This window comes from Pelodiscus sinensis, chromosome 31, assembly GCF_049634645.1.
Source record: "Pelodiscus sinensis isolate JC-2024 chromosome 31, ASM4963464v1, whole genome shotgun sequence".
In the NCBI taxonomy this organism is placed as follows: domain Eukaryota; kingdom Metazoa; phylum Chordata; order Testudines; family Trionychidae; genus Pelodiscus; species Pelodiscus sinensis.
The window spans coordinates 4,847,206-4,867,786 of NC_134741.1; the positions used below are offsets into that span (position 1 = coordinate 4,847,206).

At 53.3% G+C, this 20,581-nt stretch overlaps 7 non-coding genes across 7 annotated transcripts; 4 read left to right on the forward strand and 3 right to left on the reverse strand.

The window, feature by feature from the left end:
* Nucleotides 1-921: 921 nt before the first annotated feature.
* On the forward strand, nucleotides 922-1,003 carry TRNAS-AGA (transfer RNA serine (anticodon AGA)). The gene has a single exon. It is a non-coding gene; the product is annotated as a tRNA-Ser (tRNA).
* Nucleotides 1,004-8,596: 7,593 nt separating this feature from the next.
* LOC142821723 (small nucleolar RNA U3) lies at nucleotides 8,597-8,812 on the forward strand. Its single transcript, XR_012898412.1, has one exon. It is a non-coding gene; the product is annotated as a small nucleolar RNA U3 (small nucleolar RNA).
* Nucleotides 8,813-10,101: 1,289 nt separating this feature from the next.
* On the reverse strand, nucleotides 10,102-10,173 carry TRNAE-CUC (transfer RNA glutamic acid (anticodon CUC)). The gene has a single exon. It is a non-coding gene; the product is annotated as a tRNA-Glu (tRNA).
* A 2,193-nt stretch (nucleotides 10,174-12,366) lies between these two features.
* Nucleotides 12,367-12,440, reverse strand: TRNAI-AAU (transfer RNA isoleucine (anticodon AAU)). The gene has a single exon. It is a non-coding gene; the product is annotated as a tRNA-Ile (tRNA).
* Nucleotides 12,441-15,039: 2,599 nt separating this feature from the next.
* Nucleotides 15,040-15,121, forward strand: TRNAS-AGA (transfer RNA serine (anticodon AGA)). The gene has a single exon. It is a non-coding gene; the product is annotated as a tRNA-Ser (tRNA).
* A 3,907-nt stretch (nucleotides 15,122-19,028) lies between these two features.
* TRNAK-CUU (transfer RNA lysine (anticodon CUU)) lies at nucleotides 19,029-19,101 on the reverse strand. Its single transcript has one exon. It is a non-coding gene; the product is annotated as a tRNA-Lys (tRNA).
* A 779-nt stretch (nucleotides 19,102-19,880) lies between these two features.
* On the forward strand, nucleotides 19,881-19,954 carry TRNAT-UGU (transfer RNA threonine (anticodon UGU)). Its single transcript has one exon. It is a non-coding gene; the product is annotated as a tRNA-Thr (tRNA).
* The last annotated feature ends 627 nt before the right edge of the window (nucleotides 19,955-20,581 follow it).

Genomic DNA, 20,581 nt, shown 5'->3' on the forward strand with positions numbered 1-20,581 from the left:
CCTCACAACACTCACCTGATGTTCCCTCCCGGGTGCCCGAAGACATTTGGGAAGCCTCCTGTATCTGGGGGACCGGTTCCAGGGTGAGGGTCACGACGTTCCTGGAATCCTCCTTCTCCTCATCCTGGAGCTGCTGGTCAGCAGGGTTGTCATCCTGAAGCTGCGGCCGCTGCTGCCCAGGTGTCTCCATCCCCGACTCCACAACTGTCCCTGGAGATAGGGTTCCCTAACCCCCAGGACTTGGTCCAGTTCCTCATAGTATGCACAGTGCTGCGATGCTTCCCCAGTGCGGGAACTGCGCTCACAGGTCCTCACATACCCCTGCCGCAATTTCTTGACCTTGGCTCTGACTTGGTCTGGGGTGGGGGGAGGTGGCCTTTCTTTGCAAGGCCGTCAACCATTCAGCCATAAATATCTGCATTCCTCCGCATGGACTGCAGGGCTTGCAAAGACTTCTCCTTGGACCACAGCTTTATCTCTGGCCCCTACCATGAGAGTGCCCAGCACTTGCTGCCACTTGCTTGGTCCTGCGATGTATCCCTGGAAGGGCCAGAGGGATCTCTGGGGGCTTGTGCCTGTGACATGGCTCTCCAAGAGGCTGGAAGCGCTCGATCTTAGCCGACTGGATAGTGAAATTATACTAAAATAATTGGTTAAGGTAGAACTAAGCGGTACTTGAATTTCTCTTTATAAACTGGGGTCCAAGAAGGAGACCAGCAAGAAGAAGGAAAAGGGGAGAAGAGAAGAGGAAGGGAAAGGGAAAGGAAGACCAAGAAGGAGGAGGGAAGATCTTGAAGCAGAACGGCCGGGACTCCTCTGCACAGCTGTTGCAATGGTTTGCTGTGTGAACTCTGTGGCAGGTGACATTAGGGCTGTGCACTGGGATTATTTACCAGTTTCCCTGGTTCCGCTTTGCCCAGAGCTGTGATGGCTGAGTGGTTAAGGTGTTGGATTAGAAATCCAATAGGGTTTCCCTGCGCAGGTTCAAATCCTGCTCACAGCGAGGTCTGTGTTTTGCCCACACCTCTTCCTTGGGCAGCAAGGGCCTCTGAGTTACCAGCAGTGGGGCTGTTACTGTTGGCATCAGGACTGGATTAAGAGTTGAGCTAGTGGGGCAGCTGCCATCAGGCACTGGCTCCTGGCAGACTGCAGCAGTTCCCTGGAGCTGCATTAACCTCCACAGCACCTGTCAGCAGTGCCCTTCCCCATGCAGCTGTGGGGCTCTGCATGGCCTGCCCCAGGGGACCCTGGGTTGCACGCCAGCGGTGGTGGCAGGGCCAGGCTGTGCAGCACAAGAGCATCCTGCCACCACAAGCTCCATGCATGGAGGGGGAGGGGCTGTATATGCACTGTGCACCCAGGGTGGAGCCGCACATGCACCATGAGCCGGGGGCAGTGCCACATGCCCGGAGCACTAGAATGGCTCAGACTGGCTGTGGTCAGCATCTAACTAATTGCACCATTAGGCCATGTCTTCACTCAGGTGGAGATTTCTGCTGCAATCCATCTCCCAGAGTTTGATTTAGCAAGTCTAGATAAGACTCTCTAAATCAAACCCAGAGGGCACCTGCACCAGCTCTTTGCTGCCATCCTACTTTCACTGTTAGGACACCAGCAAAAAGTAAAACCAACTCCAGATATGTGTTGGGATATGGTGGAAAGAAAAGACACATTGGCCTCACCACAAGGAACCACTTGGAGTTGAACCCAGGATCTTCTGCTTACAAGGCAGCTGCTTTAGCCAACTAAGCCATGGTGCCCTCCTTAAAAACAACCCTCAAACTGTTCTACTTTATGGTTCCAGAGAACATGTTCCCATTCCAAAGTGCAGCCGTTCACCGTTCCCCTCTAGCTCCTGCCGTGTCTTGAGGTCTGCGCAGCCTAAGACGTTAGATTGGTAGCTGGAACCCAAAACCTTTTTGGCAATTGTAGCCCCAGGCCCCAAAGGGACAGACCCATGGCAGCCGCCTGGTCCTAAGGCCGGGCCTGCAGCCAGGGGAAGAAAGAAGAATCTCTCCTTTCAGCAGGAGTCACATCAGCAGCCCAGCTAGCTCAGTTGGTTAGAGCCTGGTGCTAATAATGCTAAGGTCATGGGTTCAAGCCCTATGCTGACTACAGAGATGTTTGGTGAGGGAGAGCTCAGTGGTTTGTGCATTGGCCTGCTAAACCCAGGGTTGTGAGTTCAATCCTTGCAGAGGCCATTTGCATCAAAAATTCATCAGGGCTGGTACTTGGTCCTGCTGAGAAGTCAGGGGACTGGACTTGATGACCTTTCAAGGTCCCTTCCAGTTCTAGGAGGTAGGCAATCTCCATTATTATTATTTTTTTTTAAAAAAAGCAACCTAAGGGCCTTCGCTGATCCCCAGCCACAGGCCTCTGCTCTGCCAGCTCAGCTTTGGAAGGGGCCTGGGGCAGGCTGCTTTGCCCAGGTGGCCCTTGGGTGAGCGTTGGGGCAGGAGAACCCAGCAACACAGGGGGCTCTAATGGGCGCTTCACCTGCAGAAGGACCCTTGAGTGACACCAGGCAGAAACACAGTGTCTTGCTGCCCCTTCTCCTGCCTGGGCCTGGCCTCCCTCCCCTGCTGGGCACCACAGAAAGCCCCTTGGCAGAAGTCAGAGGCCTCAGGCCTGTCCCCTCTGAGGAGCTTGTGGAGCTTGTGCCTTGGTCCTGGCTCTCTTGGCTGCCCCTGAGCGCTGCTGGCCAAAGGAGGCAGCAAGGCAGGAGAGGGGGGAGGAGCAAGTCCCGCTGAGGCCAACAGCTCGGGCTCAAGCCTCCAGCCCCAGCACAAAACCTTCAGCCGGCCTGTGTGGCTCCCTCCTGCCCCCGCACACGCTCACAGGGGGAAACGTGCCCCATGTTCCATCCCCGCGCCAGGCCTGGGCGACGGGCTCAGCCCTCGAGCAGCCCACAGGGCCTGTGAGGGGTGGACTGAGAGCAGGGCCCCACTGACACCCCCCGTCCTGCCCCACTGGCCTGCGTGCGGCGCTGGCACGGGACAGGCAGGAACGGCAGCCGGGGAGAAAGCAGCTTGGACTGACGGGCGAGTCTCACTTGCTGACCAGACTCCCAGGCCCTGGGCTCTGGGGCCGGCCCCCCTGTGGGTCAGAGCCCCCCGGCCACAATGCTACTCCAGGGGGCCTGGTTCCAGGGCCACCTAATCCCAGGGGCTGGGGGCCACCTAATCCCTGGGGCTGGGGGGCTGGAGGCCTTTGCCCTGGAGTCTCAGAGCTCCCCCTGTGTCGGCTGCCGCTGGCCTGAATGGTGCTGGATGCTCCTGCTCCCCTCCCAGCAGGCTGGACCTGCGCAGGCTCTGTGCTCACTGGAGCCTCCTTCTGCCAGGTCCCCGGCCTGCTCTCTGCAAAGCCTCAGCCTGGCTCCTTTCCTGCCCTCTGCTTGCAGGGCCCCTGGAAATGGCTCTGGGCAGATCCCTGAGCCCCAGCATTGGGTGCAGCACTGCTGGGCCCCCGGAGCCCGGGCTGCAGCCAGGAGGGGGAATCTCCCGCAGGGCCGGTGGGATGTAGAAAGCTGCTCCCTGGGAACCTTTCCCATGGCAGCGCCCCCAGCCTGGACAGCCCCTGCCTGGCCCGGCCCCCGCCCCAGGGTGGGCAGCATTTGGGGGGCAGGTAGGAGAAACCCCCCCTCCTCTTCCCAGAGAGCAGACCCCCCCCCCGGGCTGCAGTGGGAGGATCTGGCCCAGGGCTGCTCTCAGCAGAGAGGGCTGTGATCCCAGCCTGGGGCCAGGGAAGCTGCTACCAGCTCGTGCGGGGCGGGGGGAGCCATCCCAGAGAGGGTGGGGAGGGGGATCAAGAGGGGTGGGGGCAGATAAGAGAGGTGAAGGGGAACAGGGACGTGTGAGGTGGGGCAGGAAGGGGAGGCAGGAGGTGCTGAAGGGAGGTTGGGGGGATCATGCCAGGCATGGGGTGGCTGGGAGCAGGGGTGCAACGGAGGGAAACTCGGGGGGGGGGTCACAGGAAAGGAAAGGGGGCAGGGGAGGTTGGGAGGAGAGTGGGGGAGCAAGAGCAGCCTGGCTGGGGGAGGGGGAGACACAGGGCAGGGCTTGTACAGAAGGAAGGGGGGAGATACAATGGCAGCTCCCCCACCCCCATCGGGCAGGAGGGGGGGCAGAGGTGACTGGTGGTGGCACTTGGGGGCACCAACTCCTCTGCCCCTGACAAAATTTCTGAAGTTTATAACCAGGGTGTCCCAAATGCCCCCTGCCTCTGTGGGTGCCTCTCCCTGCGCCCCTCCCTCTGCAGGCTCCAGTCCCCCCGGGGGAGGAGCTGCCCCCTCCAGCAGCCTGAGGGGAATTTCTTCTGTGAATTTTTTTAAGTGTAGATATCTGCAAACACTGATCTGTAGGGACTGGCAACAGATTATTTCCTTTTGCAGATTTGTTATTTGCATAATGGCTATGCAGATATGTAAATGTAATGTTACCAGTCTGGCAAAAGTTTGTGAATGGGTTTGGCTGTCCATGGTATAAAAAAAACGATTTGGAAACACTGGCCTGATCCATGGGGGTGGCCAAATGCAAGGCAGGGAAAACACTAGGGCTCTGTCTACACTCTTAGATTCTTGCGTGAGAAAAATGCAAATGAGGCTAAGCGTCGAATATCGCGGAACCTCATTTGCATACCTAATGAGCGACCTTTTTTGCAGAAGAGGCTCTTGCTCCAGAAGGAGCTGTCTACACTGCCACTTCTTGCGCAAGAAAAACCCTCTCGTGCAATGCCGCTACGACGATTATTTTCAGGAATAGTGGCATTGCAAAAGAGGGGTTTTCTTTCACAAGACGGGGCAGTGTAGACAGCTCTCTCTGGTGCAAGAACCTCTTCTACAAAAATGGCAGCTCATTAGGTATGCAAATGAGGCTCCATTATATTCTAAACTTAGGCTCATTTGCATATTTCTAGTGCAAGAAGCTGGGAGTGTAGACATAGCCTAGGTGTAGGTGGGGGGGTATTTTCCCCACCAGGCCTTTGTCCCTCAGAATCCCTGGGAACGTTGGGTTTTGTCTTGTTTGGTTTCCCTTTTCCCTGCTTCCCTCCTCACTGCGAGGGAGGGGGCGGCTCTCTCACCCTTTCGGTGGGAATCCCTGGCACATGGATGGGATGGGAAGATGCTCTGAGAGTGAGTCTCTGGGCTATTTGGGAGAGAGAACTTGCACACGTCTAGCCTTTCTTCTATCATTAGGCTGGCTGAGTGGTTACGGTGTTGGATTTAAAAACCAATAGATGTTTGTCTGTGTGGGTTCAAACCCCACTCCTGGTAGCTCCCTGCTTTGCAGAGACATCCATCTGGATGGTGATCTGTCCTGCTATGAGGGCAGAGGACTGGACTTCATCTCTGAAGGTCCCTTTGGCTATGTCTGGTGGCGTCTTGCCATGTGCAAGAGGATCCATGGCAGTGTGGATGCTCTCCTGTGCAAGAAAGCTCTGATGGCCATTTTAGCTATAGGGCAAGAAACCCTTGTTCTGCATCCACACTGCCCTCTTGCGCAAGAGGACTTACACCTGTTAGAAAAGAGCGTAGCTCTTGTGCAAGAAGCCCTCTCTTACCACGCTTTACTGTAAAACTTCTTGCACAAGAGCGAGTGGGCAGTGTGGATGCTCTGCAGAAGAACGGCCCTTCTTGCACAATAACCGGCTGGTGTAGACACAGCCCATCAGTGTGGACACAGCCTTCCAGTTCTAGTCCCAGTTCTGATTGGCTGAGCTGGGAGGAAGTCACAGGGAGGAGACTCAGGACTTCCTTGTTCTCCTTAAGTCCCAGCAAATGAGCCAGAACCAATCGTCTGCTCGGGCAATTGTTCTGCTTCTACCCAGTGCTTGTCTCTGAGCAGCTCCTGAGTCTCTCTGTGTCCCGGTGCTTCTAACCCACTGGCTGAGCCATCCCTAGGCTGGGCTGTGGGGCTGTATCTCACTGAAGGTCACGTTATTCTGATCAGTCAGGGTGGGAAACTCCAGACTGAGGGGGAGTTTCAGCATCTGGGTCCTGTGCCCACCACTGCCCCAGACTGGCTGTGTGAGGTCAGACAAGGCCCTTGGCCTTTCTCAGCCTTTGTCCCTCCCTCTGTCAGTTGGGGGGAACAATCCCCTCCTGCCTGCCCCATGGTGGGGGGAGCTGGGAGGAGTGGTGTGAGGATGTTGCTAGCAGCAGTGAGTACTAGGAGGTGTCCTGTCACCTGGGCTCCGTGTAGGGCTGCCAGATGGTTTCTACAAAAATACCGGACACACTTGACATGACATCACAATCGACATTATTGTTATTTAGAAAATACCGGTCATTTCTATTTCTATTTTCTCAGTTTGTTTCCTGATCAGGAAGCTCAAATACTAGACTGTCTGGTTCAAAACCAGACACCTGGCAACCCAGCTCCATGTCAGCAGGGAAACGCAGTCGAACACCTCCCCCCCTATGTTGGCCCAGCCTTGTGCCTGCTGGTGGGGCTGCCTCCCCCCATATCAGTGGGGCCTCCTGCCCCTGTGTTGGTGCAGCAACTGCCAGTCTGCTTGCACCTAGGGCCTGCACCCAGGCTTGGCAGCCATGTCATCTGGGAGCAAGAGCAAGAGCAAGGAGCCTTCCTAGCCCAACCTTCTCCCCATCCCATCGCTGAGGGAACTTTCCCCCAATGCCAGCCCCATGCTCAAGGGCTTTGTAGAAGGGCCAGGCCAAAGTAGCTCCCCCCCTTACTCCTACTGAGCCTCTGCCAGAGCTGCCCCCCCTCAGGCTCTGCCTTGTCACCAGACAGACCCTGCTCTGCTCCAGCCCCCTCGCTCTGGCTGAGTCACTCCTGGAGCTGGTGGGACTAGACAGCTGCTGTCCTATGGGATGTGACACTTCTCAGGAAACCATCTCTCAGTTCCCATGGGGAAAAATCAAGCCGAGGCTTCCCAATCAACCCTCAAAAAGTCCCAAATCTGCAACTTGAACCTACAGCCTCCTGCTTGTACATTAGGCCACTGGGGCCTGACAAGAAGCAAGGAGATGGGACAGAAATTCCCTGTCCCAAAGGCTCACCCCTCACATTGGCTGGGCAGACACATCCCTCCTCTCTACCCCAGCAGACACGTCTGCAGCCCCTGGCAGGGAGGCGGCTGGGCAGGTCGCTGCAGAGCTGTGCCCGGGCTGGCAGCAGTGCAGGCTGGTCGGCCACAGCTCTGGGAGAGCAGCTGGGGGGCTCGGCTGGGGGGCGTCGGGCCCGTGTGCTCTGCTGCGCACTGACGGGCTGGCTGCCCCAGTGCCCACGCAGATGCTTCTTCAATCCCCACCCCCCTCAGCCGCCCACCCCCAGCCTCTTCCAGCACAGCCTGCCCCCTCCCCCACAGGGCTTCCACAGGGGCCTCTGTCCCAGGGTGAATGGGGAGCCCCTGCCCCCGGCACCCACCCACCCTGCTGCTGCTCCCCCCAGAGCAGAGGATTCACCCTGCACAAGTAAGTGCCTCTGTCCCCCCTGACCCCGGCTGCTGGGTTCCCTCCTGTTTAGCTGCCTGGCCCCAGGTAAGGTCACATGAGACTGCTCATATCCCCCCCCCTCAGCACAGAGCCCTGGGCAGCCGCCCTGCTTGCTCAGGTCTCAGGCTGGCAGGGCCTGCAGGGATACTGGGTTTGAATGACAAGGTGTTGGAGCAGCTATTAAAAGGCTTCTTCCTTGGCAGGGGCATTGTGCTTTTGGATTGGCTGTTTCTTGGATGACTTGGTTCTTGCACATGCAGCTGGGCTTTAGCAAATCAGAACGATGCAAGTCGTGAGTAACCCAGCGCCTCTGGAAATGGGAGTGGAGTAAAAAGTACAATATTGTCTAAAAAAATAAAATAATTTGAATAAAAATCAAAGTGTGACAAAAATAAATTACTTGAGTAAAGTACAAATACCCAAAAAAAGTCTTGAGTAGTGTAATCAAGTATTTCTACTTTATTACTTTCCACCTCTGCCCAGCAGGCAGGGGTTCTTGGCCCCTTGCTGGTCTGCGGACTGGCAGTTTATTACTACTGACTTAGAGGAGCCCCAGGAACTGCAGTTTCAGGAAGAAACAGCAGGGCTGTGTCTACTCTGGCACCCTTTTCCGGAAAAGGGATGCAGATGAGCCAAGTCAGAATTGCAAATGCAGCGGGAATTTAAATTTTCCAGATTTTAAGAGGAATAAGGGATCTTCTGGAAAAGGCTTTATTTTCCGAAAGATCCCGTCTAGACTGGCGCTTTTTTCCGGCAAAGCCCCGAGCCGGAAAAAAGCAGCAGCCATGTTCATGCAAATGCAGCGGGGAAAATTTAAATCCCCGCTGCATTTGCAATTCTGACTTGGCTCATCTGCATCCCTTTTCCGGAAAAGGGTGCCAGTGTAGACGTAGCCCAGGAGATTTTGATTGGCTGCCAGGTGCTCCACATGCTAATCAGGAGGCGTGTTTCTGTAATCAGGGACATGGAGCATATTCTAATATGCAGATTTCTAAACCTGGTGGAGTGTGTTTGAATGGGACATGCACTTTGCTGAGATTATTTCTGTTCTTTAGTTTTCTAAGTGTTGTGTGAAAACATTCCTCATGAGGAGAAAGTGAATGCACACAAGTGTGGGTGTGTAGGGAAGCAGGTGCTAATAAGACTGTACTTTCAGGGATCATTTCTATAGTTGGTAACTAGAGAAATGCAGCTGAAAGTGGTTGGTCTCACTATCCATGACGATGAGTGATAGTGTTCTCTTCTGAGCATGAAGCAAGCAGACAGTATTGCTTTAATGTAATTGCTGTCTGCTGTTGATGATTTTTCTTTCTTTCCTGTTGGGAAGCTGGAGGCAGAGAGCACAGGCTGAGTGGTTAGCTACTGTCAAAAAGTTTAAAATTAACTTTGCAGTAGAGAGGAAGGGGGATTTCACTTTATTGTTTTGTCTTGGTTTTTGTTTAATTCCTGCATTTACTTGTAGGCTACATCTACACTGGTATGACTTTGTGCAGATACTTTTAACGCAAAAATTTTTGCGTTAAAGCATTTATTCAGGAATGTACCTACACTGGCATGTGCTTTTGCGCAAAATCATTCGTGCCAATGTAGATGCTCTCTTGTTTAAGAAAGCTCTGATGGTCCGATGGCCATTTTAGCCATTGGGCTTTGTTGCGCAAGAAATTAATGTTGCTGTCTACACTGGCCCCTTGCGCAAGAATACTTGACAAGAGGGCTTATCCGTGAGTGGGTGCGTCAGAGTGTTTGCGCAAGAACCACTGATATTGTACGTTACAAACTCAGTGTTCTTGCGCAAATACTTGTGGCAAGTGTAGACATAGCCGAACTGCTCTGGTCTTCATCCTGATGTTTTCATTCTTTTATCTCACCTGCTGCTGGGTCTTTTTCCATGTGCTTCTCACACTGGATTTAGCCAGCCCCTTGGATCTGCCTTATGCCTTGTCTCCCATCTGTTCCCTAGTGGCCCTGTGGGAGGCAGAGACTAGTCGCAGCCCCGTGTTAATTATCCCTTGGGTTAGTGTCTTTCTCCCATAATGTGTAGCTAAGATATTTGTTAGTAACTGGAAGGTGCCGCAGGGGCTCACACCTGAACAGAGACACACGACTTCAATATTGGTGCACGAGACAAAACTCACCTGCTCCTGGAACAGGAACACTGACTAGCGGTGAGGCCCCTCCCTGGCAGCACCGAGCAGTGAGAGCTGAGTGAAGGCAGAGGCAGGAGCAGGGGGAGAAGGCTCCAGGACTGTGTCAGAGGGAGGCTCTGCCCTGGCCAGTGGGGAATCGTTGCCTCTCCGAGGGGCCCAGGCCTGGTGGGTCATTTCCCCAGGTTACTGAGTGGGGGCTGGAGCCAGTTCTGTGTTGTCTCCTTCACCAACCAAACTGAACCAATGGATCTTGTGCTGACCTGACACTGCGCTGGGCTAGTGCTGTGTGTGCCACAGAGCTTCCTGCAGGGCTGCCCACATGGGAGAGGGGAGGGGAAATTTGAGTGACCCAGCTCCGCCCCTTCTGAAAATGGCAAGTGTTGTCTTAGCAGTGCCAGGGAGGTGGGAAGGAGCCTAATGTAACCTCTTGGGTCACAGCTGCTGTCACATAGGGGAGAAAAGAGACTAGGCAGCTATCACATGAAACTGCAGGCTGGTTTCCCTGACTGGGAATCGAACCCAGGCCACAGCAGTGAGAGTGCTGGATCCTAACCAATAGACCATCAGGGACACATGAAACTTGCCTTTTTGCTCACCTACACTAGCCTTTCACAGGCCATTTTCTGTCCACTTCAGGATGGGATGGCAGGTCCATTCTCCCTTGCCCAGAGGCGACAAGAACAGAAACCAAATAGAACATCAAAGCAGACAGACTGGGACATGTGAGTTGTCCAACTAGCCCAGGATCCTGTCTCACGACAGCAGCCAATTTCATTGTCCTGAGGGAATCCTCAGGACAGACAGTAATTAAGTGATCCCTCCTGTTGCCCATTCCCAACTTCTAGAATACACCAGCTAGGGACACCTGCCCTGTCCATCCTGGTTAAATGCCATTGATTGACCTTTCCTGCATTATATTATCCAGTTCTGTTTTGGACCTTCTTGTAGATTTCACCTTCACAACATCCTCTGGCAAGGAGTTCCACTGGGCGCAAAAATGTTTCGTTTTGGTTTATTTTTAACTTGGTTTCTGGGCTCCCTGAGGCCCTTTCACACACAAGGGCTTTCTCTGCAGCGTGCTGGGGGGAGAAACGCCTGAGTCAGTGACACGGACTGACCTAGGCACAGGCCAACAAGGGGGGTTTCAGTGAAGCTACATGCAAATGGATCCATCTAGTAACCCCTGCCAGCCACACGCACAAGGGAGGGGACTTTAGCCAAGAAAGCAAGGACTCTGAGGGAGGGTTGGAAGCGAAGGGGGTTAATCAGATGGACGGGAGTTTCCAGTGGTGGGCTGTGGCTAAGATGGATGGGGGGATGTCACAGGGCACTAGCACAGCAAGGGGACCAGAGAGGCCCTGCTGCACCGAGAGACATGGCAAAGCCTGGGATTGAACCAGGGACCTTTAAATATTTCACCTTGGGCTCCCCACACTGAGCTGCCCATAAACCCCTCTAGCTGGTTATTAACTGTCCGGGATGTCTGGCAGCCGTGTCACAAACATGACGCCGTCGTGCCCGGCCCAGGAAGGCGAGACTGGTGTTTCCTGCCACCTGCAGTTTGACTGGCTCCTTCCCCCCATTCCTGCCTTAGCTCCCGGGCTGACCTGGCAGCTGAAGTGGTCGGGGGCCCAGCAGCCTGGGCAGGGAGTCGGGTGGCCAGACCCTGGTGGCAAGAGTCTTGGTGCTACTTGTTTCCCTGCCCCCTCTGGTGTCCTCACTCCTCACCCGCAGCCCCTGCTGCCTGCCTGGGTCCCTGTGCTGTGTCAGACGCTCAATGAACCCTCCTGTTTCACACAGGCTGGGAGTGGCTCTGGGCTAGGGCACAGGGCTGTGTCATTCCCTGTGGGAGCGGGAGGCCCCCGGAGCCCAGAGCGAGTGGACTCCCCAAGGGGCGCACGGTGAGAGACAGGGGGCTGGCGGCTCAGGGAGGGGCGGTCCCAGGAGGCAGAGGGCACCTGTGACTCTCGGCTGGCAGCTGACACTCTGCTCCTTGCTTCCCTCCCGCTGCTTCACCTCCCAGGGCTTCTTTCTCCTTCCCTGTCCATAGCAGGCAGCTGCACAAAGGCAAGTCACCAAACCAGACACCCCTGTGGCCAGCATGGGGCTTGCACCCACGACCTGGGCGTTATCAGCATCAAGCTCTAAACAGCTGAGCCAGCAGCCCACGAGGGGCCCTTTGGGAAAGACCCCACAGGCAGCTGCAGGGACGTCCCTGCCGCTGCCACGAGCTCGTCTCTGATGGGGCCACGGGCGACTCACTGAGATGTGGGCTGGCTAGTGCAGAAGTCAGAGGAGCAGGAGCCTGGGTGGGTTCAGGGGGGCCTTGAGCAGGAGCAGGTTTTGGGGGAGGGGCTGCTGGGCCACTGAAGCAGGTGACCAGGTGGTTGGCAGCAGCTCTGTGGGCTGGGCACATGGTCCCAGTCTCCTGGACATATGGAGCCTCCCTCTGCGGCTTGGGCTGGAGGAGCCGTGGGCCAGCCACTGCAGCAGCAGGAATTTGGGATCAGGGAGCAGGTCACCCCACTGGGGACAATGGAGGGAAGAGAAGAGTTTTCCCTGCCATTAGGGGAAAGCTGGCCAGACCCTTTAAGCCACTGGGTCTGTGCAGACTGGATCCTCCTCCTACCAGTTCTCTGGCCTCAGTCCTGCAAAGCTCTCAGCCTTTTGCCTGTTTCTGCTTCCCTGTCCATAGCAGGCAGCTAAAGTGTGTGTCTGGGGGGGGGGGAAGGAGGGGAGTAGTCACCACAGCAAACAATCACATGGCCAACATGGGGCTTGAACCCATGACCTTGGCGTTATTAGCACCATGCTCTAACCAACTGAGCTAGCTGGCCTTCAGAAGCTGAGCTCACAAATGGCCCTTTCAGAAAGGCGCCTTGTCTCTGACAGGGCCACTAGCAACTCACTGTGATGTGGGCTCACTAGTCCAGATGCTTTGAGGTTTGGTCAAGGTGGTTGGTGGCCGGCATGGCGCACTGAGACCCAGGGCAAAGAAGCAGCCGGAATCTCTTGCTGCCAGCACCTTGCCTCCCAGCTTCTTCCCTGTCGGCAGCAGCCGCAGCCCCTTTCAGCCACTGGGAAGAGAGGCAGGAATGGGGCCAAGTAGCGAGTCAGGCTGAGGGGGGCAGGCAAAGCTCATCTTGTCTTGCAGGGCCACTGGCAACAGCTTCTCTCTTGTGCGCTGCTGCTGAGGAGAAAAACACCCTGAGAGGGACCAGAAAGACCAATTTAAAAGATTGTTTGGGGGGGGGGCACCTGCTAGCGCCAGGCGGGCAAGAGTCAGAGCCTGGCAGCTCCTGGGGACCACAAAAGAGACCACAAGGGTTAGCAGCAAGCTCCAGGCAGGTTAAGTTTTAGGGCCCAGCCCATCTCAGCCAGGCAGACCATAGCATCAGACTGAGCTCCAGGGGGCATCAGACACCCAGCAGGAGGCACAGAACTTTGTCTGGGGAGCCTGCAGATAAGGAGCCCAAAGCTCATAAAGTTGGAGGGTTTTGCAGCAACCAGCCCAACCCCAGCAAGTCCCACTGAGATTTGAACTCAGATCATATGATTCAGAGTTCTGAGTGCTGCCTCTTACACCATGGCTACATCTAGACTGGCATGTTTTTCCGGAAATGCTTTTAACGGAAAAGTTTTCTGTTAAAAGCATTTTCAGAAAAGAGCATCTAGATTGGCAGGACACTTTTCCACAAAATCACTTTTTGTGGAAAAGCGTCCGTGGCCAATCTAGATGCGCTTTTCCGCAAAAAAGCCCCGATCACCATTTTCTCGATCGGGGCTTTGTTGCAAAAAAGAAATCTCTGCTGTCTACACTGGCCCGTTTGCGCAAAAGTCTTTTGGAAAAAGACTTTTGCCCGAATGGGAGCAGCACAGTATTTCTGCAAAAAGCACTGATTTCTTACAGTAGGAAGTCAGCGCTTTTGCAGAAATTCAAGTGGCCAGTGTAGACAGCTGGCAAGTTTTTCTGGAAAAGCAGCTGATTTTCCGGAAAAACTGGCCCGTCGAGACACAGCCCATGGGACCTACATGAGCCAGTAGTGATTCAATTAGGCTGAACTGGAGTTCTGGCTCATGGCCACTGGGACCAGCTTTGCTTGTTTCCTTCCACCCAGAGCCCCCTTCTTCTTCTGGGCTGCAAGGAGCCTCCCTGGGATGCTCTGAGACAGGCACAGGGCTCTGCCTCCCCATAACCAGCTCCACCCCACCCAATCGGCTTTGGCAGAACAAAGCGGGGGGGGGGGGACTGCTCCCTTCTTATGCACTTCAAAATGTCCCTTCCTAATCAGTACTGTGTAGCCTAAAAGCTAAGGTATCTTAGTTTGGGTCAGAAGACTGAGGGTTTGAGTCCCTTTGCAGTTGTGTTAACTGTGCTTGTGGGTGCCTTAGGGTACGTCTAGACTACCGCGTTTTGTCGACAGATACTGTCGACAAAACTTCTGTCAACAATTTGCGTCCAGACACATGGAGTTCTGTCGACAAAGCAAGCCGCTTTGTTGACAGAACTCCGTAGTCTGGACGCAACGTTACAGGCAATAACACCTTCTGTTGACAGAGTTCTGTTGACAGAAGGTGTTATGCCTCGTAAAATGAGGTATACCAGCGTCGACAAAACTGCTGAGTTCTGTCGACGTTATGTCGACAGAACTCAGCGGTAGTGTAGACGCTGGTACAGTTTTGTCGACAAAAGTCCACTTTTGTCGACAAAACTAGGTAGTCTAGACACACCCTTATGCTGGGAAAGGTTCTGTGACAATGTGTGTCCATTGGAAGGTCTCTAGCTATTTGGCAGATCTAAACTAAAGCAGACTGCAGAACAGCAGCAATTAACTGTAGAGACTGGGCTCACATCCCATCTAAATGGCATTTCAATAGGGTCACACTAGGCTGTGACCAGGGGGTCTGATCCTATTGACTCCTACTGTCACCAAGTAAGAAACAGATCTAAGGGTGGGTAGAGAGAACTTAGTTAACAGCACTTTGTCTGGCAAAACACTGCTTAGCAATAGTTGTGTTTGTGCAATTGGCATTCTATGATTATTGTCCTCGCTTTCCTATTGTTTGTCTGTGTGATTGCTGTCTGGTTTGTAACTGTTTCTGTCGGCTGTATCATTAATTTTGCTGGGGGAAAATCAACAAAGGCGGTGAAGTATGATTGGTTAGGTAAATCATAATAGTATGTTAGCTTTGGTTAGTAACATTAAACTAAAATAATTGGTTAAGCAGGACTAAATTATCACTATATAAACAGGGGTCCAAGAAGGAGACCAAGGAGAAGAAGGAAAAGGGGAAACGAGAAGAGGAAGAAGGAGGGAAAGGGAAAGGAAGGAAGAAGACCAAGAAGGAGAAGACAAGACCTGGAATTCTGTCAGGTGACGACAGGCCTGGGCACTGGAATTATTTACCATTTTCCCTGAGCTACTAGCACTCAGAGCTGTGATGGCTGAGTGGTTAAGGTGTTGGATTAGAAATGCAATAGGGTTTCCCTGTGCAGGTTCAAATCCTGCTCACAGCAAGGCCTGTGTTTTGCTCACACCCCTTCCTAGGGCAACAAGGTACCCAAACTCTAAGACTCCTGAGAAGAACGTGCCTGTCCCATCAGAAGGGACACCTGGGCTATGTCTACTCTCGCAGCTTCTTCTTGCATTTGTAAAATGCAAATGAGGCTAAGTGTGGAATATTGCTGAGCCTCATTTGCATAGCTAATAAGCTGCCACCACTTTTTTCAGAAGAGACTCTTGCACAAGAAGGAGCGTCTACACTGCCCCTTCTTGCACAAGAAAAACCCTCTTGCGCAATGCCATTACACCTATTACTTTTCACTAAACACCATTATCAGACTACCCGGTGCACATTCCTACCTTCCTTTGTGCCCACAACATACATGGGGCTCTAATTACTGGCCACCTGCCTTTCACACAGATCATTGATCCTTGTGACTTTCAGGTACATTCACACGGCAGCTGTTTAAACGTAATGTGCTTCTATTGCATGATCAGCACCAGAGTCTCCGGTTGTGTCTACACTGTGAGTTTTCTCAGCAAAAGACATGCTAATGAGCAGGGCTTGCCAAGCAGCGGGGAGCTCTGCTCGCCAGCCACGCGGTTTCGCATGGTTCTGCGCTCTGCGCACACACAGATCGTTCTGTGCATGTGCAGATCGCTCTGCTCCAGCTCTTCCAGGATGTAATTACTTAAATCCATGGATGAGTAGATTGTTTAAACATAATGGACTCATCTACATTGGCCCCTTTTCCGGAAGGGGCATGCTAATTTTTCAGATCGTAATAGGGAAATCCGTGGGGGATTTAAATATCCCCTGCGGCATTTAAATAAAAATGTCCGCTACTTTTTTCTGGCTTTTAGAAAAGCCCGAAAAGAGCGTCTACACTGGGCTTTTTTTCCAGATTTCCCTATTACGGCCTGTGAAATTATCATGCCCCTTTAGGAAAAGGGGCCAGTGTAGACATAGCCCCTGTGCTTCTATTGCATGACCAGCCCCAGAGTCTGTGGGTTAAGAAAAGGCACCACCCAGCAGGCTTGAACCCATGACTTTGAGATTAAGAGTCTCATGCTCTTAGTAGATCCCACTCTGGGATTTGAACTCAGATGGCAAGATTTCAAGTCCTGAGTGCTGCCCCTTACACCATGGGACCTGTAGTGTGAAAGTGCAGTGGGCACCTCTGATTCTCAGCTCGGCCTCTACTCTCCTGGCTTCTCGCCAGCTGCTTCATCTCCCAGGACTCCCTGTAAGAAATGTGTCACTTTCACCCCTGGGAGCAGCTCAGCCATGCAAAGGGGCTGCCTGGGGCAGGACATTAGCCCTGGAGGGCAGGGGTGGGTGTGGCAGTGACATCACAAGGGCCTTTTGCAGCCCCTCAGCTTATTGGCTAAAGGAGGTTGGGAGGTGATGACCTCACAGAGAGTCCATGACAATGGCCAGGTGGGACAGGCTGCAGGGCAGGAGCCATCTCAGAGACCCCCCATGGCTTTGCTGCAGGGAATCTCCTTGAGAGTTGCCCTTGAGGCCTTTTTGGAGCCTTCTCCTTTCCCACGACTAACTGACCTAGATGACAGACGTCGCTGTGGAGAAGGGAAGAGCCTCCAAGAAGGCCTCTGTAAATGCAGCAGGGGAATTAGCTCAAGTGGTAGAGCGCTTGCTTAGCATGCGAGAGGCAGTGGGATCGATGCCCACATTCTCCAACTGCAGCTCAGCTCTTATCCCTTACTTTCACTGTCAGGGGCTCAGTGGCCCCCTCCCTCTTTCTACCTGTTCTCCCAAAAGAGACAGACCTGGCTCCCCTTTCTTTGCCACCAGCAATTGCCATGCTGCAAAGCAGAGAGTGGAGATATCAGGCTCTGTGGTGCAATGGAAAGCATGTTGGACTTTTAAGCTGCAACAAAATACAGGACTATGTAGCACTTTAAAGACTTACAAGATGGTTTATTAGATGATGAGCTTTCGTGGGCCAGACCCACTTCCTCAGATCAAATAGTGGAAGAAAATTGTCACAACCATATATATCAATGGATACAATTAAAAAACCCGAACACATATGAAAAGGACAAGTCAAATTTCAGAACAGAACAGGGATGCGGGGGGGAAGGTAAATGTCTGTGAGCTAATGATATTAGAGGTGATAATTGGGGAAGCTATCTTTGTAATGGGTAAGATAACTAGAGTCTTTGTTAGGACCCCGCCATAAAGTGTCAAATTTTAGCATGAATAACAGTTCAGAGGATTCCCTTGAAAGTGCAGTTTTAAAAGGCTTTTGAAGCAGGATGCAGGTAATTAAGTCATTGAGATAATGTCCTTTCTGGTTGAAATGGCAAGAAACTGGTTTTTTTCTGTAGTTAGTTTCAGCTACCCTAGACTAACATGGCTACTTTTCTAGCACTCTTTTAAGCTGCAGTGATTCATGTGAGCCCAGCTAGACATTCAACGTTTGTGGGTTCAAGTCCCACGAGTGTCACTTTAGCTGCTTTCTCAGTTCCAGGGCGCAGCTTTTACAGAACAGGCAATCCTTAGGGTGAAACTGGGGTGGGCTTGAGTCCAGACACTTCCCAGCAGACCCCAGTGAGGATGGAGGGAAGGGCTGGTTCTTGCGGTTGGGGCTGGGAGTTGTTCTGAAAGGTTTCAGGTGCCATTAGATCGTTTTATCCCTCCCTGTCTCCTACCAGTGCTGAGCAACACTCAGGCTATGTCTGCCCTACACGGCTCTTCTGGGAAAAGATACGCAAATTTCAAAACCCAATTTGTGCAGCTTTTTCTTCTGCTTTTTTTTTTTTGGAAGAGGCTTTTCCAACATTTGGCCTATTACACTGGGCAAGTCACACAAGGGAGGCAGCAGGCAGAGCCGGCCCAATGCACCAGCCTCCCAGGGCAGGGGAGGCCAAGGCACAAGCAGCTGCCTGGCCTAATTTATCTGGCTTCCCCAGGTTGGCACCCAGGGGCATTATCAGGTGACGTTACCCCTCCCCCCCGTCACATGAGCGTTAGGCTCATCAACAGGCTGGTCAGCAGCAGCAGCAGTTACCTGGGCACCGCAATAAGAGAAGACCCTGTGTTTCTGTGAACCAGGGACATTTTGCGTGTTAGGCAAATGTGATAACCACTACACCACAGAAACACATTTCAAGGGATGAAACTTGTCTGACTGTTCTGTTCCTGGCTCTTTCTAACACCCTGCTCTGCAGGGGAGGGGGATGCTCCTTGTGAACACTCCACTTCTTGTTCTCAGGAAAGCGCCTAATTTCCTCACCAGCCCCTTGAGATTTGTAGCTCAAAGCTGGAGCTGCTGTGGAAGGAGGTGAAGCTACAGAAGCTGACGGGGGACGATCAGCGGGCGGAGGGTTATTTTTTCTCCCCCCTGGGCTGATGTGGCTAGAACTGAGGAGAAGAAAATCCTCTTCCCTTCCCCTCAGAAGATGGAAATTGCAGTTGGTTCTCTCTTTGGTTCTACTAAGGGTGTGTCTATACTACCTAGTTTTGTCGACAAAAGTGGACTTTTGTCGACAAAACTATACCAGCGTCTACACTACCGCTGAGTTCTGTCGACATAACATCAACAGAACTCAGCAGTTTTGTCGACGCTGGTATACCTCATTTTACAAGGCATAACACCTTCTGTTGACAGAACTCTGTCGACAGAAGGTGTTATTGCCTGTAACATTGCGTCCAGACTACGGAGTTCTGTTGACAAAGCAGCTTGCTTTGTCGACAGAACTCAATGTGTCTGGACGCTCTTTGTCGACGGAAGTTTTGTCGACAGTATCTGTCGACAAAGCTTCCGTCGACAAAACGCGGTAGTCTAGACGTACCCTAAAGCTGGACCCCAGGACTAGACTTTTTCTTTCTAAAACCCTGGTGAAAACTAAGAGTCAATTGCTCACAGGCTGAGAATGTGAGTTAAGGAAGGGCACTGCGCAGCATGGGGCTTGAACCCATGACCTTGAGATTAAGAGCTTCATGCGCTACCAACTGAGCTAGCCACACTATGAGGGGAAAGTTTCAGGAGCCAAGTGTTCTCCACTGCCTGACTCAAGGCTCTTTCTTGCCCCTAATGTGGGGTTCTGGTCTGTGGAGAGGTTTGAACTCGAACCCCACTCCCGACACACCCACTTCTTTCCCCACAAGGAACGGCCCCATTTCCATCTCTCCAGGGGCAGGAGAAGGGCTCTGGCCTGTTCTCTGCAAAATGCTCAGCCTGTTTCATTTTCTGCAGGAACGAGTGGGATCCATGCGCCCTGTTCCCCAGTGAGAGGTATGTGTCCTCTTCCCCCCTTTCCACAGACACAGCAGGCCAGGGGGCTATGAGCCTCCAGAGGCCCCTTCCTACTTGGCCTCCCACAAAGCCGGGGTGCAAAGCTGCTAGACCCCAGCCCTCCTGGGCCAAGCCATGGCAGAGGTAGCAGGATTCACTCCCATCTTCTCCTGCCTGTGCCCTGGTATCCCCCAGGTGTCCATGTTGTTCACTTACCTCTGGGCTTTGGGCACCTGCCCCCATGAAACCTAGTTTAAAGCCTCCTCACTGGGTGAGCCAGTCTGCACCCAAATACTCTTCCCTTCCTCGACAGGTGAACCCCAGCGCTGCTGAGCAGCCCTTCCTGCAATAGCATTCCTGCAATAGCTACTGAGCTGTAGCTTTCTGTGCCCAGGGGCCCAGACACCTCCTGGGCTCGATGGCTGGAAGGAAGTGGGGAATGGCTGCACTTTGGGAGTCAAAAGTGTTGTCTGGAAACATAAAGAGCCATTTTAAAGAGCTTTTGGAGGAGGGCACCATGGCTTAGCTGGCTAAAGCACCTGCCTTGTAAACAGGAGATTCTGGGTTCAACTCCCAGTGATGCCTTGTTGTAGCCTTTGCTCACATTTACTTATGCCCTTCTGGGACCCAGAAGAGGCCTCCCCTGGCCACCCATGGAGCTGCTGGTTGAGGAAAAGGCTGATTTGAGAGGGGTATTGGGAAGAAGGAAACCACAAGCCTGGAGCCCCTGCAGAAGCTGCTGGCACTGGCAAGGGAGGCCTCTGACTGCAATTGCTGGGACAGGAGAGCCAGCACCACAAGCCCTTGTGATTCCCTCAGGGGGTCAGGGCCTAGAGAGCCTGAGGGAGCAGCCACTGCAGCTCCTGCAGCCATAGAGAGTCAGGGTCTGTGGGCATCAGGTGCTTCTCACCTGTTGTTTCCTTCTTCCAAACACTCATCCCCACTCAGCCTTTCCCTGAACCAGCAGTTCCATGGGTGGCCAGGGGAGGCCTCTTCTGTGTCCCAGAAGGGCATAAGTAAATGTGAGCAAAGGTTACAACAACACACCACTGGGACTTGAACCCAAGATCCACTGTTTATGAGGCAGGTGCTTCAGCCAGCTAAGCCATGGTGCCTTCCATGAGAAGAGCTTTGAAGCTGTTCTACTTTATGGTGCCAGACACCCCTTCCCATTCCAAAGTGCAGCCGTTCCCCATTCCCCTCCAGCTCTTG